The sequence below is a fragment of the Anguilla rostrata genome, chromosome 3 (genome assembly GCF_018555375.3).
Source record: "Anguilla rostrata isolate EN2019 chromosome 3, ASM1855537v3, whole genome shotgun sequence".
NCBI classification, from domain to species: Eukaryota; Metazoa; Chordata; class Actinopteri; order Anguilliformes; family Anguillidae; genus Anguilla; species Anguilla rostrata.
The window spans coordinates 53,694,915-53,712,049 of record NC_057935.1 but is presented as its reverse complement, the minus strand read 5'-3'; positions in this window follow the sequence as shown (position 1 = coordinate 53,712,049).

The following is a 17,135-nucleotide window of genomic DNA, read 5'->3' as shown; positions in this document are numbered from 1 at the left end:
TTATCATTAATTATAATGAGCAATAATCATCATTCCTCATTGTAATCTCATTTACGTCCTATAGTGATTGTAGTCCACAGGACAATTCACTGAAGGGAAATGTATTTAAGGTTGAGGAACAATCCATCTCATTTATTATTTAATTGAAGGTGCTTTTTTGGGTGTGACACAATGATCAGCGATGAAAGTGACCTTGCTGGGTGACTGTGTTTGAACCGTGGCAACAAAGAGAAACAAGCCCTGCGCTGTTTCGCCTTCACCCTTTCAAGAAGCGCTTCTCAGGAAGTAAAAATAAAGGCTTCTTGACATTTGCTTACGCCACGTCCGTAGTCAGCAAATGAGAGCACTGATCACAAATAGCAGGAGGTTCCTACGCAATGGAAAATTTAAACTAAACACGCACGCCTGCTGTTTTTGTTTGACGTACAGCAGACCTCATGTGGCCTGGCTCAGGGAGAAAACGATGCTGTCTGTCAAGACGCGAACGGCCACTCTGCTGGCAGAATAAGACCTCCCCCTCACCCCGCCCCATCCCCTCCATTTCACGGCTGGTTTCTATTAAACGAGGACGCATAGAGGGGAAACCAGAGACATGCAGGCAGGCTCTCCTGGCTGCCTTCCTGACTGTTCTCCAGAGACCACTCCGCAGGCCAGCTTCCTCCCCGTCATGGCTCTTCTCTGCATGCTACAGTTCAGAATATCTGTCACCTCTCTTTTTGCTGCAATATCATCAGGCATCGCTCTTTTAACCTGCCCACTCAGACCCAACATTTGCACTTTATCTTTTCTCCCCAAGTTCAGTTTTATTCTTAAACTCAACATTCAAGGCTTTAGCTTCAGAAGCCCTCTATGATGTCTGCTTCTTCAGTTTCATTATTATCTATGGTTGCTTACCTCATCACCTGTATCAACCCTTTGAAGCCTCTTGTTTGAAACCCTTTATTCTAATATTTGGGTTATCTGATAGGCGACAAATAGGTGTTTCTGGGAAAGAATCCAAATCCAAATAAAGCTTTTGGTTGGCCAGGGTAACAGTGGTGGGGGGTTCTGTAATGTACATCTGGTTACCATCTCTCTGGTCAGCTGAAACCCAATGGATACAGAGGAGTAGATCAACAGAATTAGTCAATCTGTTCGTTGTTGCAACACACGCCACTGAAGCATTTCATTTCAATTCAATTAAATTTGTACAGTGCTTTTTACAGAGAACTGTCACAAAGGCACTTTACAGAGTATCAAGGCAAAAGACAGAGCAAAAATAGCAAACACCAGGCCTGAACCCCCAAATAGCAAGTACATAAGGTAAAAAACTCCCAGTGTGGAGAAAACCTTCAAACGGCAGCACGAAAAAACTTCCCAATGGGAAGAAATCTCGAGAGAAACCCAGATATAGAGGGGGAGCCCATCCTCTACTGGCCAGCCTGGTGTAAAGTAACAGACAGCAAACAAAATGGGTTCAGCAGGTTACAGCTGAGGTGAAAGCTAACAGGAATAATAAAATGGTATAGCTCCGGATAATGCAGGTCAGAGGAGCCGGAAGATGGAGTCCAGACAGCGGGCAGGGGAGTAACAGGGCTGAAGCGCTCCATGACCATGGAGCAAAGGACAGGACCGGAGCGATCTCGTGGATTCAGGCCGAGAAAACAGGCTGGAGCGGTCTTTTGAACTCAGGGCGAGATAAGAGACAGGATCCCCACGGAAAGAGAAACTTTCATTTTGAAGCATCGATCCTTTTTCTCCATACTTCATCCATACCCTATAACTCCAGCCCAGGGAGGTACGCTACGTGAATACTGCTTGGAGATGTACTATGGATGCATCATGCTCTACAGCATCAATCTTATGAGAATGCTTATGATTATTCTGATGACTTCATATCTCACAAGTGAATTACTCATAATAAATGGTAACTATGTTCGTGCCCTTGCTCGGTGTATCCTCTGCCATAATGCCTTTGTGATTTTAATGAAATAGCATGCCATGGCAGAGCAAGCACTCTGTCAGAAATGTTTGTTCCATGACTTTTTGTGACATTTCTGATGGAGCTGACACGCCGGGCAAAAAGCTAATTAATATCCAGATACTTTGGACATGTTCGCCGTTGCTTCTCTTCACCCGGTGTCTTGTGGCGAAGTCAATGAAGCTTATAGCCTATATAAAGCACTTTGCTGCCCTATAAACACGGGAAGGCGACCTGCTGCGGCTCACAGCGTCAGGTTCTCGCGGCGCTATTAAGAGCCGGGCTAATGAGACAGTGTTTGCGGATCTGATGTCCTGACCGGAGAGCATCCTGCAGCGGGTCCTCACAGTGCAAGCTCAAAGACTCAATTACCTCTCAGTGGAGCTCTAATTATTATTTCTAATTACGGTCCACCCAGAGCTCCCCTGACATAGCAGAAGCAGGGAGGAACAGAAAAAAATTATTTTTTCATTTCTCCTCAAAAGATCATCAAGAAAACATCTTAAAATATACATGGAAGCGTCACAATCAGAAATACAAACTACACTTGTGTATAACACTAACGGTTCTGTATTGGTGAGGAAGTCAAGGTCTTATGTTTATTGGAATATTATCTTGACTTGAATTCCTTATGAATGGTGATCATTTTATGATTATATACATTTTCTGAAGGTCAGAAGTTGTATACTAAATCCAGGTTTGGTCTCTGGTTGGACAGGCATATATGCATATAGTTAAGGCAATAATCTATGCATGACTTAAATAACTTTGAATAATATGTTAATAGTTCACTGTATTCGTTATTTTGTCATTTTTTCTCATTAATGAACATCAAGCTGGGTCTAGCTGACGATTCATTCATGCCATGACAAAATTTAAATATTAACATTCATGTCACAAAATATAGAATTCCAATCTGTTGTGTGATTAATTCTGGAAACCTTAAACATGAAATATGTAACACAGCAACTACTTTGTCCTTCTTTGGACAATCTGCATGAGTAATCATAGACTAGAAAACAGAGGGCATCTCTTCACAGAAATCTGTGGGAGGATCACTGCACGTATATTATTTTTCTGTTGTAACCTATGTCCCAACTGTTTCATGAATCAAACGCATATGAGTTATTCATAAAGCTAAAAATGTAAAAATGTAAATATGTATTTTCAGAAAGAACTTGCAACAATGATTTTCGGGTCATTACAACCCTGGATGACACAGCTGAACCTTTGGTTTCAGTTCCTAATATAGACATACAAAAGTGTAAGAGTGTGCGTAATTATATATGTTCTCAGTCATCAAATAAATGCATGGAAAGGAAGGATGGAAAAAAAAATCAGAATGATTACTTTGTGTCATTCAAGATAATATGAAATGAGAATGTGTTTAAAATGGGATATTGATGCCAAGCAAAATATGACGTGGTGACCTGGTGCCAAAACAAGTTAGATAGATTTCACCACTGGGCCATTGTAGAATCCAAGGGAAGATCCGAGGATAGTTAAACAGTTGGTTATTGATGGCTATTATTGTAATGTGTTCAGCACTATTTGACTTTGATTATCATGCTGTGTCAGGGCTCGTTTTGTGGGAGAGGTTCAGGGCAATCGGAGGACGACGCCTTCTGGTTAAGTAGGCACACGCACCTGGAGTGCATCACTAATTAGTCCAGGTATTTAAAGTGTGTTCTCTTCCCAGTAGGTGGCTGTGACTGGTGAAGTCCCAAGCCAAGAGAGAGAGCTGCACTGACCGACAATAGATGCTGAAAAGCTGTAGGGTTGTTTTGCTTATTTTGTCTTGGCCACAAAATCCAAGGGCAATATGTGGAACTACTTAAGATCTATGAAGCAAAACGTAAGCAGTGTACCCTGGTGTCCCTTAGTGTCTCCAAACTTAGTGTCTACAAAATATATTAATTGTACATTTCTGTAAATCATGACATAATCATATATTTCACTACAAATCAACTGGTTTGACTCATGAAACTCACAGGTTGGTCAATTGGAGACTCTAAATTGCCCATAGGTATGAGTGTGTGAGTGAATGGGGTGTGCCCTGCGATAAATTGGCAGCCTGTCCAGGATGTATTCCTGCCTCTCGCCCAATGCACGCTGGGATAGGCTCTAGCAAATCAGTATGGATAATGGATGGATGGATGGATGAATGTTCTAAACCAGAATGTACATCACTTAGGTTAGGCTTCCTCAGGGATTATAAGCATTAGCAACATAGATAGGTATTTAAAAACCAAGAAAGTCATTAGATGCTAATAATGTTAGCTAGCAACATTAGCAAGGGTTTCCTGACCTAACTTTCTCTGCATTTCATGTGTAACGTTCATTTCTGATAGCCTTCAGGCCCGAAAGATACCCTACAAAAGTATTTTGATGTATGCTTGAAACACTAAAATTGTTGCTTGCAGCTATATTTATACACTTATATATTTATATTTATTAATAAATGTTAGTTTCACCTTTGCTTTATGAGAAAACAGATCTCTTGGACATGCTTTGATCACTATATGCATCTCAGTTTCTTGTCTTTATGTAAGGTGTTTGATATGGCTGCCAGATGTACTGGACTCACAAAATTGCAAAAATTAAGTCGCAGTGTACTATCACTGCTGAATGCTCTAACATTTCATGAGGAACAGGAGATATATAAACATAAATATTGATTATACACACCATCAAAATCCTTGGAAAGGGAACCTCAGGTCCCTTGCACATTTCATAACTTGCATGCTTTGCATGAAAATGTACACACGCATCAGTGATAAATATTGCCTGGGGGTATTTCACATCAATAGCTGATTGGTTTTAATGTGTGTATCGTGAGGCTGCAAACCCTGAGGTTGAAGCATGGCGGCTAAAGTGCCACTTTAAAGAATAAATAACACAGTTTGATTCAAACCATGAAGTCCAATTCCAGCTGAAGCATGGTGAGTTTAAATCCCTCACCATAGACCTAATGTGCTCTCTACCTACCAGCTCCTCGAAGATTAAAAACCTCTGGCGGATTTGTTTTGGTTGAGTAGACAGTTGCTTGGGGTTTAAGTGACTTTGAAAATGAACATAATGAATCAGAGCTGCACCTAGAAAATTAACCGGTAGTTCAAAAGTATGCCAGTGTTGTTCAATTCATTGATCAGGATGGCTACAAATAAAACCTGCAGGGGTTGTACAGAGGTCAGTTGTCTTGCGAAAAAGAGGAGACTGGTATTGGCTCAGTAATTCTCTCCTTTTTCCAGGCACCATGGGCAAACTGTGAGCTCTCTGACTGACTGAAGCTTCACATATGGTCTCTCCTGGCTGGGTTGTACCACAGTATCAAAATACTGCAGGGTTTTCTGCCCATTGCTGCAGCAACTTTTCAACAGTCTCCTCAATTATAGATACCATTGCTGGGAATGAAGCTGGTAAGGGAGAGTCTACTCTAATTAAATTGTAATTTTCATTAAATAGTTATGGTGAATTTTGCAATTGGTTGGTAATTGGACTGGATGCCAATGGAATGGCACGGATCCACAGGCCATGGGATCTGATCCCTGTTCTGCAGCTGGCCACAGGAGGATCCAGCCTGATCACAGAACCGACCTGTCCCCTGTTCTGCAGATGCAGCCATTTTGCTGTCTCAGAGAGGCGGGATTTGCATTGAGGGGAATTTTTAATATTGTACCCTTGCCAACCTGCATTGCAGTTACTGTAAAGCGCAACCTTGGCTTTTCATCATATTATCTTACCCTATCTTTTCTCTGCTGTAATTGTTCCTATAGGCCTCAAACCATAAATAAGATCACAGACACAGACTAGTAGTTGTTGATGGTGAAATTATTAATTACATGTCATGTAATTACATTTTGTGTGGTGGGGGCATGAGCAGAGCCTGAATAGTATTTAGTGACAATAGAGATAGAAAGCCCCAAAACTTTTCATTTTCAATCAAGTTCAACTTCAATATTCCATAACACACCAAAGAAAGCATGCAGACATAATTAGCGCCCTGCAAACTTTGAAGGAATTGTACAGATATTTCAAAACATAGAGAGGGATGGACTGTACCAGAATGGCACATCACCAGTCATGCATTGCTCTCCTGTTATGACTGCATTTGAAGGTGAATTTGATTTCATTCCATACAGATGCTAATCTGATTTTTTGCACTGATGAGATTTCTGAAAGCTGGTGTTGTAGACATAGGTTATCCAATTTAATTCCTTTCCCAATCTAAGGTCATTGTCAAATTGGGACAAGAACCTTTTGCGAAGGCATATCATCTGGTTGAAAGCTTCTATTAAAAAATACTTCAATTTTGCCACGTGTTCACTTTAGTTAATCCTTTATACCATTAATTTACAAACATTGGCAACTACTATTCTCAGCTTGTTGGTCCAACACTGTATTTCTGATATAATAGTTAGAAGATTTACAGAAGTAAGTCAACTTCAATGACCCATTGAAATACAGGAACAAAGGAATGTGAACATAAGTAAGGTAATGACAACAACAGCCCATTCATCCCATTCTAGGCTTTTAATTTTGCCTGCTATCAAAAGTATCAAGCACAGTGTCAAGATGGGATCTGGAAAGTTATTCCACGTATTGGCTCACTGAAAAATGTCAGTGTGAAATTTGCCTTAATTAAAGGTTTAGTGTGTAAGTTTGGAGAAACAAGCAAGATAGAGCTAGATTTTGCAAAAAAGAGAGAAAAAAAGACCCACAACCTCTCACCCCCTCCGCTCAGCTCTCCAAGTACTGGAGTGAGAGGACATGTAGATCATTGAAGATTAGGGAGAGGAGTGCAGTGCATCATGTCTTATTCAAAGGTAAACTATGAACATAGCTATATTTTTATTTACAGCTATGGGCTATAGCAAACATGATATTATTTGCAAAAATGATTGAGTCTGATGCGGTATTGCTGGCTAGGTAGTGGTAAGGTTAGCTGCAATAACAAAACAAAAAAAAATCAAGATTGTTAGCGATACTATAAAGCCAAATTTTATTTTAAAGTCAATACTACTTTTGCTACAGCATATTTCACCCATAACATTCATCAACAAAGCAGCTGCAACCTGTCTAGTAGCTACCTAGTGAGACTATTTATTTTTGAAAAGTCAAAACAATGTTCTCTCTTGTCTTGTCTCTTGCTCAGGTCAATTTCTTTTTTGGTAGAAATCTTTTCTTCTTCAGTCTTTCTTTTCTTGCTTTTTTCTTCAGTATGAGCTGTTGTAGGCAAAGGTGGAACTGGTCATTTGGGCAGATTTTCTCTGTCATTCTAGTAGTAATGTTAGCTGTATAGATTCTTGACAGCTAACATTGCTACAACCAGAATATCTCAACCCATCATTTTCTGTTAGCTAGCTAGCTTTAGCACTGTCTCTGATTTAGCACCCTGCTCTGCTCTTATCTGTGTAGCCCCACCCTGTCTGCTCTGGCATGAACAACATGATTGACAGGAAGGTAGGGAAGCCTCCTTGAGAGCTGTCTTGATTGGTTGTTAAAATTGAGGTGCGGTGAAAGTGGCTGATTTTAGAGCCTGGGCCAGTTAGAGAGACGGGATTTTTCTCTTCAAGCTTTTCATTTATTGATATCTGTTGGGATGTGAATGCAATAGAACTAAATATGAACAAAAGTGTTCTAGAACAAATGTACGTACTGCACCTTTAATTTTCACCGATGACCCTTAATCTGCACTCAAACTGTAAACTGTGCACTCAACCTGAAATATCTGCTTTAGTCCACTTTGTTAATTCCTTTTAGCAAAACCTCCATTAGTTTCCTTTTGCTTAACTTGAAGAGAAACTGCAGAGACAGTCTTCTTAACTTTTGACATCTGAGGTCAATTTAGTTGCCTTTCTCTTTGCTTCCCCAAAATCTTCTGTAGCCTTTGTGGTCTGACCTTTTATTCATACCTAATAACCTCAGTAGCTTACTTATGTTTACTGTTCCTGAAAAATTGCTTTCTTAAGTTGCATCCAAATTTAAATGTTTTTTCTACTGAAGTCCTAAAAAAAATAAGAAGGAATTGTATGTAAATAAGGAAGCACAGAGAGAGGTTTCAACACTGATCATGAGGGACTCGATGTTTCCCAGCCCCCTGATCAGAAGTTGTCACTCCTATTGCTACTGTATTTTCATGTATCCTGTAGCCAATTCTGATCAAACAATAAGTAGCAAGTATAGTTACAATTGTGATTTAATTCTGACTATGACACATTCTATGCCTTACGTCCAAATATGTAGTAAGCTATACCTGAGTAAAAAAAGAGAGCTTTGTAGCTTCCTCAAGCTACTCTGCAAAAAATAATAAGGCAACAACAATTTTGAGAGCAGTGCCTGGCAATCCACATTTTTTTGGCCATAAATATTTCACAGTATAGTGTAACATGCGCACTGAAGCAATGACCCTTGGAAGAGAGGACATTACGCTCAGCTCATTGTTTGTCTGAGAACTGAGCACATGGATGGCAAGATGCCCTGTGTGATTTTGCAGTGGGAGCTCTGGAGAGGGGCCACCACAGTGTGAAAGCATTCATAATGATGCAGGTGCTGGGCTATGCCATTCTCAGTAACTGAAAGCCTCTTCCCCAGAAGCAGCCCCGACATTGTTTACTGGGAATGGGGCCTCCCAGTGCTCAGACCTCCCCTGGGCACTCAAGGGTCAGTCTGTGTAATTGCTGCCCTGATTTGCTAGCACAAGCCTGAGACTTGCTGTTGTTAATTAGTGGTTTGCATGGAGTGGCCTTTTAGCTCCAGCAAGTAGGCAGAGTGCAGCCCACCTGGTGGGGGTGGGGGCAGCTGTTGGAAAGCTGTCACACTGATGGAGCCCTGGTGGCTTTACCATATGTGAGCACAACGGGGTGTGCTCACAGTGCTCAGACACACACACACACACACACACACGCACAGGCATATGCACACACACAGACACACACGCGCGCACACACACACACACATGCAGACAAACACACACACACATGCACACACATGCACGCACACAGGCACATGCACACACACACATACACACACACACACACACAGGGCTATTAACACCCACAACATCATGTATGTACGCCTCCTTTCAAAATGAGTTACTGACACACTGATACTTATGGACACATTTACTTTGATGTGTTATTCACTTAGAAATGCTGGTACATTTGGGCAACAGTAACAACAGCCACATGTAATTTAGAAAAGTACATGCTCCAGATGACAGGCTCACATGCACAGGGGAGAAGTGGAGAGATGGATGGGGGAGGAAGGGGAGGGGAGGAGAGCAGCTGCAACCATTTTCCTTCTGCATTTCCATTTCCATCATTAAAGCTAGCGCTCTAATCCTGCACCACTGCTTTAATCTCCTAATTCTGTTCTCATCAATCAACTCCCTTCATCACGGCCACTTCACAATCTCACCCTCTGCAGCCTCTCTCTCTTTCTCTTTCTGTCTCTCTCACTCTCTCTCTTTCTCACATACACACACACACACACACACACACACAGACACACAACAGTCTGCACCTAGGGTGTCTCATGGTGCACGTTGCATTAGTGGAGACCGAAATGAGGTGTGACGTTCTTCTCAGGATAACACAGAAGCACTTACATACAGCGTGGAGATAATACATCTGAGCCTATTCTATGGAAATAGTTACAGTACTGAATGGCCCTGAAATTTCAGCCTGCTGCAGTGTTTGGCTCAGATTGATTATTTGAGAGGTAATTTTATGATACAAAATCACAATTTCACAGTCCTGTATGAACAGTAACTCTTTGGGTTCAGTTTTTGTAATGTAGGCTGTGGCCTTTTTCATTTTGGCACAACATCTGTCTGGTGAGAAGAACAATGTTTTCTTTCGTGATCATTGAACACAGCCCCACAGGCCTTTGTAATATGTATACACTGAATCTAAACATTGTTTTAGGTGTCAGAGGCTTATTACTGAAGTCCTTGCTGTTTAGTATCCACAGTTTGCCAATATATATATATATATCTGCTAAAATGCTTCAACTGCTGACTGGTTATGTTACTGTAGCGCCCCTGTAATTCATTCTGGAGAAATGAAGGAAGATGAATGAAGAATAAGAAACAGTCCTGCAAATCTGCCTTGTGTACTAAACAACATCCAAAAGCAATTGTCAGTTAACTCCAGTCCCTGTGTTTGTTACAGTCAGGCTTGGCCAGGTTTTTCAAAATGTTTACTTTAGTGTGCAGATTATTATATGTGTCTTAATAATTCATAATAATAATAATTAATAAACAATTTATCACGCAGTTGAGGAACGTATGTACTGTACACCCTTTAGCTGGAGGCGAATCTATGTTGAGGAAAAGAAAATAAATCTTTTATAAATACATTTTTCATTAATGGGAATCAGATAATCAACACAGATTACATGCAAGGTAATTGATTGTGACTAATTGGTTATCCTGCCCCTTAATTCTTAAAGGTGCCTAGAACAATTGAACAATTAATTAACTGTAATAAGTGAGACTTGTACCCTAAATTTGCTGCAGCAGAAAATGCTCAAAATGAGAAACAAATACCTTTATGCATATCTTCTGTGTAATTATAATAGCTAATTGTTTTTCACAGTGGACCTACAGTATAGCGGATGCCTATTATGTAACATCAAATCGAGATTCCTATTTTATTGAAAGCTCAGTTAACGCTTCACATCCTTCCTTCCCAGCCACTGCTGTTATGAAAGCATGATGGCAGCCCTAATAAGAATGATCAGATTTTGTATTTTCCTTTAGAGACTGTCATATTTCAGGTCATTCATTTGTAAGCAGGTAGTGCTTAACTAAAGTTACAGCGAATGCACAGGCTATACATGACTAATGACACAATTGTGCTATGATACACTCAAGTAACTGAATAATTAGATTACAAATAAAATATTCTATCTATCTTGAAATTTGAGGGCCTTGTTGACTCTTATCTTTTCCTTTCTATTGAATATTTGGAACTGAATATATACGGGTTGTGAAAGATTATTGATGTTCTTCTCTGTAAAGATTTTTTTTATGTTAAAAAAAAGTAACAATGAATGTGAGCTACTGCCAGAGCAGAAGGCCGGGTGCAGTACAGGGCTTTTATAGCATTAATCGCTTGTATGCTGCTGCAGCCAAGTTTCTGAGGGAATGAGAACAGACCTTTTTCTAGCTCTGTGCTGAGACTGGAGTGTTCCTTGATCATTACAGCTTTGTGTGTGTTGCTGCTTGACTGTGTGCAAGTATGTGTGCGTCTGCTGCTTTATTAAGTGCTATTATTTGTTGCGGTATAAAAAATATATATAATAAATATAATATATTATATATTTTCCATCTTTATAGGGTTTCTATGCAAGTTTTTTTTATAAGCACTATACCTCATTTACTGACCACTTCATCACTGTTTTTCTCAACGTCACCAAGAACATATAGTCCTGGACTGCCTCTGTGAAGCTCTTTTTATTCAGTCACGCACAGAAACATGGGTAGGGTAGTCTTAAAGAAATGTAGGCTCTAACAGACCTCAGACTCTCTCACAAGCCTTCCACAATGATTACGGTGAAGGTCAGACACAATTTGCATAAATGTTTAGAAAACACGCATTTACAATATCTGGATGAGCTGAAAACTTTTTCTTGGAATCGGTACTAACAGCTTTTTCACAAATAAGATTTCAATGGCGCAGATTTCCTACGCTGGGATACTGAATGGCAATGATTCGAAAATGAACAAAAAAATTCCAGTTCCCTGTTCCATGTCGGTAGCCTGAACATCAATAATACAACAAAGAAGTGACTTATCCTCTCCGTAATGTCTTCTTCCCCTCTCGCTCTATGTGACTGTGAGGAGGCAGGGCTGTGCTAATTGCTCAGGCTGCATTAGAGCAGGGTTTTTTTTTAACCAATTCTGCAGGGTACACTGCCTCATCTGAGGAGCTAGAGAAGACGGAGTCTGTGCACAGCCCACCAGTGGCCAGCCAATCAGCCCGGCCACGACATGCCATTCCTACGCAGCCCCCGCGCGCGGCCGGCGAAATTCTGTCCACGGACAGGGTGGTGCGTAGAGGCTGATGACAGAGAGCGGAGCGCTGGATGTGCTCCCCCGTGGCTAAAAACACATCTATTTTTTCTTTTCCTTTTCCTGCGGAGGCGCGACAAGCAGAGGTGGACAGCAATCCCGGATGAAAGCGCTGGTTTATCCTCCAGTCTGTACAGAGCGCAAGATCAATCTCAAGCAAGTCCGTAGCAAGTTTGCACTCACTTATAGCCGGCGTCTGACTTTATAAGGAAAAACAGTGCGAAGGCTTCGGCTTGAAACAAATACATCGTTTGAGTCATTTGTTATGAAAGGCCCAGAGTGTCTACTATGTGAAGTAATAAACAGGACAGTAATACAACGTTCCTGTTTAGCAGTGTTCCTCTGGCATCATTAATAAAACTGCAGAAGCACTGCTAGCCTCTTGACTCAGGGCTTGTGATCAAACAGCCATCGGTAGCCCATTGGGTGACACTGATTTAGTGGGGACAGTGCCCTGCATGTATCACTGTGATGGTGGAGAGGAGAGTGGAGAGATCAGGCATGCCAATGAATGAGTCTCATGTATCCTTATTCCCAAAAGGAGGCAGTGTAAGGGGAAATCTCTGCAATATACACATTGATTATTTGCTCTCTGCGACTAAATGCCAAGCACAAGCATTCATCAGAAAGAGAAAGGGTGTGCTGGACTCAAATGGTTCCACTGTGATTTTTAAGGAGCTGTGTGGATTCCTGAGGCAAATGGAAGACTGGCAACACACAGTTAAACTACGTGTTCTTTTTCTAATTTAACTGCCTGTTATGGAGGTAAACACACACATGCACGGACACTCACATACTTCCACAGGTATACACACAGGTATGCACACATTCTCATATAAGTGCACACATACGCCTACACACGTTTGTACATAAAGGCACATGCACGCACCCACACACACACTTTCACACTTACTCACAAACATGCTAACATTTGAGACTCTGCATCACTAGCCTCAGCATGGAGGAGTTTAAGCTGCTCTTGTACCAGCTTGATGCTCTCTGGAAATGACATATGTGTACTCAGGCTATTGTCCCTCATGCACACAGTACAAAGCATAAGAAGGTAACATTTACACAGTGCTGTGGAGTTTTCTGCAGTGAGAATCATGCCTCAGTGGGTTTTCCTCTATTTATTGTCACCCGTAAAAACTCAGACATATGCTGAAGTAACTTCCTATATGTTGTTTTGCTCTGAACTTCCTCTCTGTGAACAGCAGGACATTCTGGGTGCAGCTGATCTGAGATCGGTGCAGGACAGCTCTGCAGCGTCAGGACAGCGCACTGCAAACTGTACCTGGCACAGAGTGCAGAGGAGAATACAGAGTGGAAGGGGCCATCCGTCATCAGCAACTTCAGGGCGCTCCGCCAAATTGTCCCAGAGCCCAAGATGCCTCAACAAAGCCTTGTGACAAGGAGTACACTGCGGCAGCTGCAGTGCTAGTGACACTGTGCCCTCCACAACCTCTCCTCACAGATGACAGCCGAAACGCCTGCTCTCTCAAGTACACAATGACTCCTGCTCTCTGAAGTACACAATGACTCATTTACACACTGACTCCTGCTCTCTCAAGTACACAATGACTCCTTAATTTACACAATGACTCCTGCTCTCCCAAGTACACAATGACTCATTTACACACTGACTCCTGATCTCTCAAGTACACAAAGACTCCTTCATTTACACACTGACTCCTGCTCTCTCAAGTACACAATGACTCCTTCATTTACACACTGACTCCTGCTCTCTCAAGTACACAATGACTCATTTACACACTACTCTGCCTCTCAACACAATGACTCCTTCATTTACACACTGACTCCTGCTCTCTCAAGTACACAATGACTCATTTACACACTAACTCCTGCTCTCTCAAGTACACAATGACTCCTTCATTTACACAATGAATCCTGCTCTCTCACCTACATACTGTCTCCATTTACATTAGTTTATGCTGGTTTAAAGTAGCGTATATGTATGTTATGCACCCATGATATATAAATTGTCTTGTGTATGCAGCCAATAACCACCATTTTCCTCTAAATAGGGTTGCATTTCAACATGTCTTGTACTCTTCATGCCTAAAACTGATTATCAGTTAAATTATATTCTCATAGCAAAAACACAGCTCACTTTGGGCACTTCTGCACAGCCCTCAAACAGTATCTCTACATAACCAGCAGGTAATTCGCTTATGTAGCATATAAACATTATGTAGAGATCATATCATTGTCAAGGTGGGGTTTGATGAATAATCAGTTAGTTGTGGTTTTCTGCGTACGCCACTATTCAAGATGCATTTTGATTATGAGACCATTTCATAAATGAGGCTCACAGTCTGTAACCTTCATACTGTCAGCTGCTCTCTCACCTACAGACTGACTCCTATATTTACACACAGACTCCTGCTCTGTAATCTACACATTGTCACCTGCTCTCCCACCTACAGTATAGTTGTTTTTTATGCATCTTCTTTTTTTTCTACTTATAGACAAATTATTAAATGAAGTGGCAAGTGATTGATTGGCTGATTTGTTGATTGATTGATTGGTCGCTTTACTGATTTCTTGAGTTATTAGTTGTGCACTTGTAGTTTAGTAGTGCTTGCACTACTGCTGCAGTGTTTTGGTTGCCACCAAGGACGTTTTGTGAGTTTAGGAAGTGAATTGACTTGCACATATTTAGTTTGGTTCTTCCTTTGTAAGAAGTGATTAACTAATCTCCAGTCCCCACCATCTCGCCACTGAGGTAGCACACCTGCTGCATTATTCATCGCTGTATCACCAGACCCTGCCTATGTCTATTTGTGTTTGTGTGTGGGAGAGGGGAGGGGCAGCTTTGTGACTGTAAGCACATGCAGCTCCGCCCCTGCAACCTGCACTGAGATGCCCCACTACCATGTTTCTGGGGCAATTAAAAGCCTAATTAAGTGGTACAGAACACAGCACACTTCAAAAGCCCCATTATGAAAGCCCAGAGATGCTTTTGAAGTGAAATCTTAGAAGGATCACAAAGAGAAACTGTAATCTGTTTCTCCCAACCATCTTGTCTCACCCAATTAGTGTTCCAGGCTTAACTTTCCCTACTCTGCCAAGGTGAATTTACAAAGAGAATGAAAACTATATTAACACTGCTGCATCATCACAACTTGCAATTTAACAGGTAATGTCAGTGAAGGTCCAAAAACATTTTCTGTCAAAGGACAGAGAGAAGGTGAGTCACAAAAAAAAAATTCTGCCACAGAATTTAATTGCAGTCAGACAGTTTAATTGCAGTCATCCCTGAGGAAAATATTTGTATATGTAACAGAAATTACCTAGGTGTGAAGACTAAGTTTAGATTAAAAACAGTACAATAACTGAGAGATTATACTTACAAAGTGTGAAGACAGTGCTCTTCTCTGACTGCACAGTACCATTAGCACTTGTCAGATGTTTTACACTGTGATGTCAAACCCCAGTTCCCGGAGGGCTGTGTGTGTGCTCATTTTTTTGTCTCCAGCATCTGCAAGGATGACATTTTTGCAAATTAGAAATTACAATTTGAGACTATTGTTGAGAAATATATTCATTACTGTGTTTGCTTTGTTAGAAAAATGATAAAACTTACAAAACAATTTATTCATTGGTAAACGTAAGCTAGTGGATCCACCAGAAATTGTGTTTAATTGATATTCCTTGTTTAAATGATTCACATTTAGATATTCAAAGCACTAAATCCAGTGTAAATTATGAGTTAAATTGAAAACAAGCTTTTCCAATGAAGTTAGTGAGTTGACATGCATATATATCAAGAAAATTGTATCATTTTGATAATTCAGTTTTTTTTCTCACTACTATTCCCATGGTTTAGGAATGCCCTCAGAATAAAAGAAGGATAGAGCCATAGAATCATGAATTATAAATATTTTTTGGAAAACAGCTCAATAACAGCAACATTAATGACTACAACTAGAAAATGGCATCCACTCAATTTATCAAACAGGCTCTGCCCTCTTATTCTATTTCAATTACCCACCAGGAGGTGCTCTTCTGCCAAAGAGAAACCCGTCTGAAGTCGATAATGCCGCTGAAATAACCAATTAGCACCCTTCCCTCTCCTACTATTTGGGTCTCAGTCAGGATCTTGACTACAATACTGAAATATTCAGTGTTATCGCACTATTTAACTGTGCATGGTTAGCTTGCATATGGTTCAATAATGCTTTTTGTTTTCAGCAGTGCTGATGCTGAGGGAATGTTAAGTTCAGACATAGCTGACGCAGCTACGGTAACCAGAATCAAACTCGCACACCACCACAGATTTTACAGAAATTCCCAGCACGCACTACTCTGTTGTCAACTTCAGAACTGCAGGCAGGTTTATGTTCAAGGATAGATGGAGCAGTGTGGAGCAGGACAGCAGTGTGACTTGCAATTCCCAATTTGTCTCTGGCAGCCAATTAGCTAAGCCCTGTATACACTGAGAGCTGTGTTATGGTGGGAGCTGTGGCCCTACAAAGTCCTTAAAATCTTCTCATTCTCATTGGCCGTCTGCACGTTTTGGATTTTCATAATAAAATTTCCATATGTCTATCTGCTCATATTTGAAATTCTTTCTCTGTTTTCCTTCCACTATCATACTCTCTCTTCCCAAAAGAAATCCGACCAATGCATCTCTATTCCAGTGGTGTGTGGAAATCTAGCCTCCTCTTGTTTATTTATTCATGCCTTTGTTTGTACGGCTCTGTGGCAGTGTGAGATGAAAGAGGGTTGCCGTGGGAGCACTGTGGGGGAGGTGTTCTTTGGAAGATGCAGGCAGGTGAGATCAGTGCTTTTCGGGAGTTTCGTGAAAATTTTTCCCCTCAGAAACTTTAAATGGAAAATTTGGATGCAGATATGAAATCAAGGTGATTGGTAGGGAATGGGATGTTCCTGTGTTTGGCATGGGGCAGGGATATGGGATGGGAATATTCCTGTGTTTGGTATGGGATGGTGTTACTTCTGTTTTTGGTATGGGATGGTGATATTCTTGTGTTTGGTATGGAATGGGGATATTTCTGTGTTTGGTATGGGACAAGGATATTCCTGTGTTTGGTATGGAATGGGGATATTTCTGTG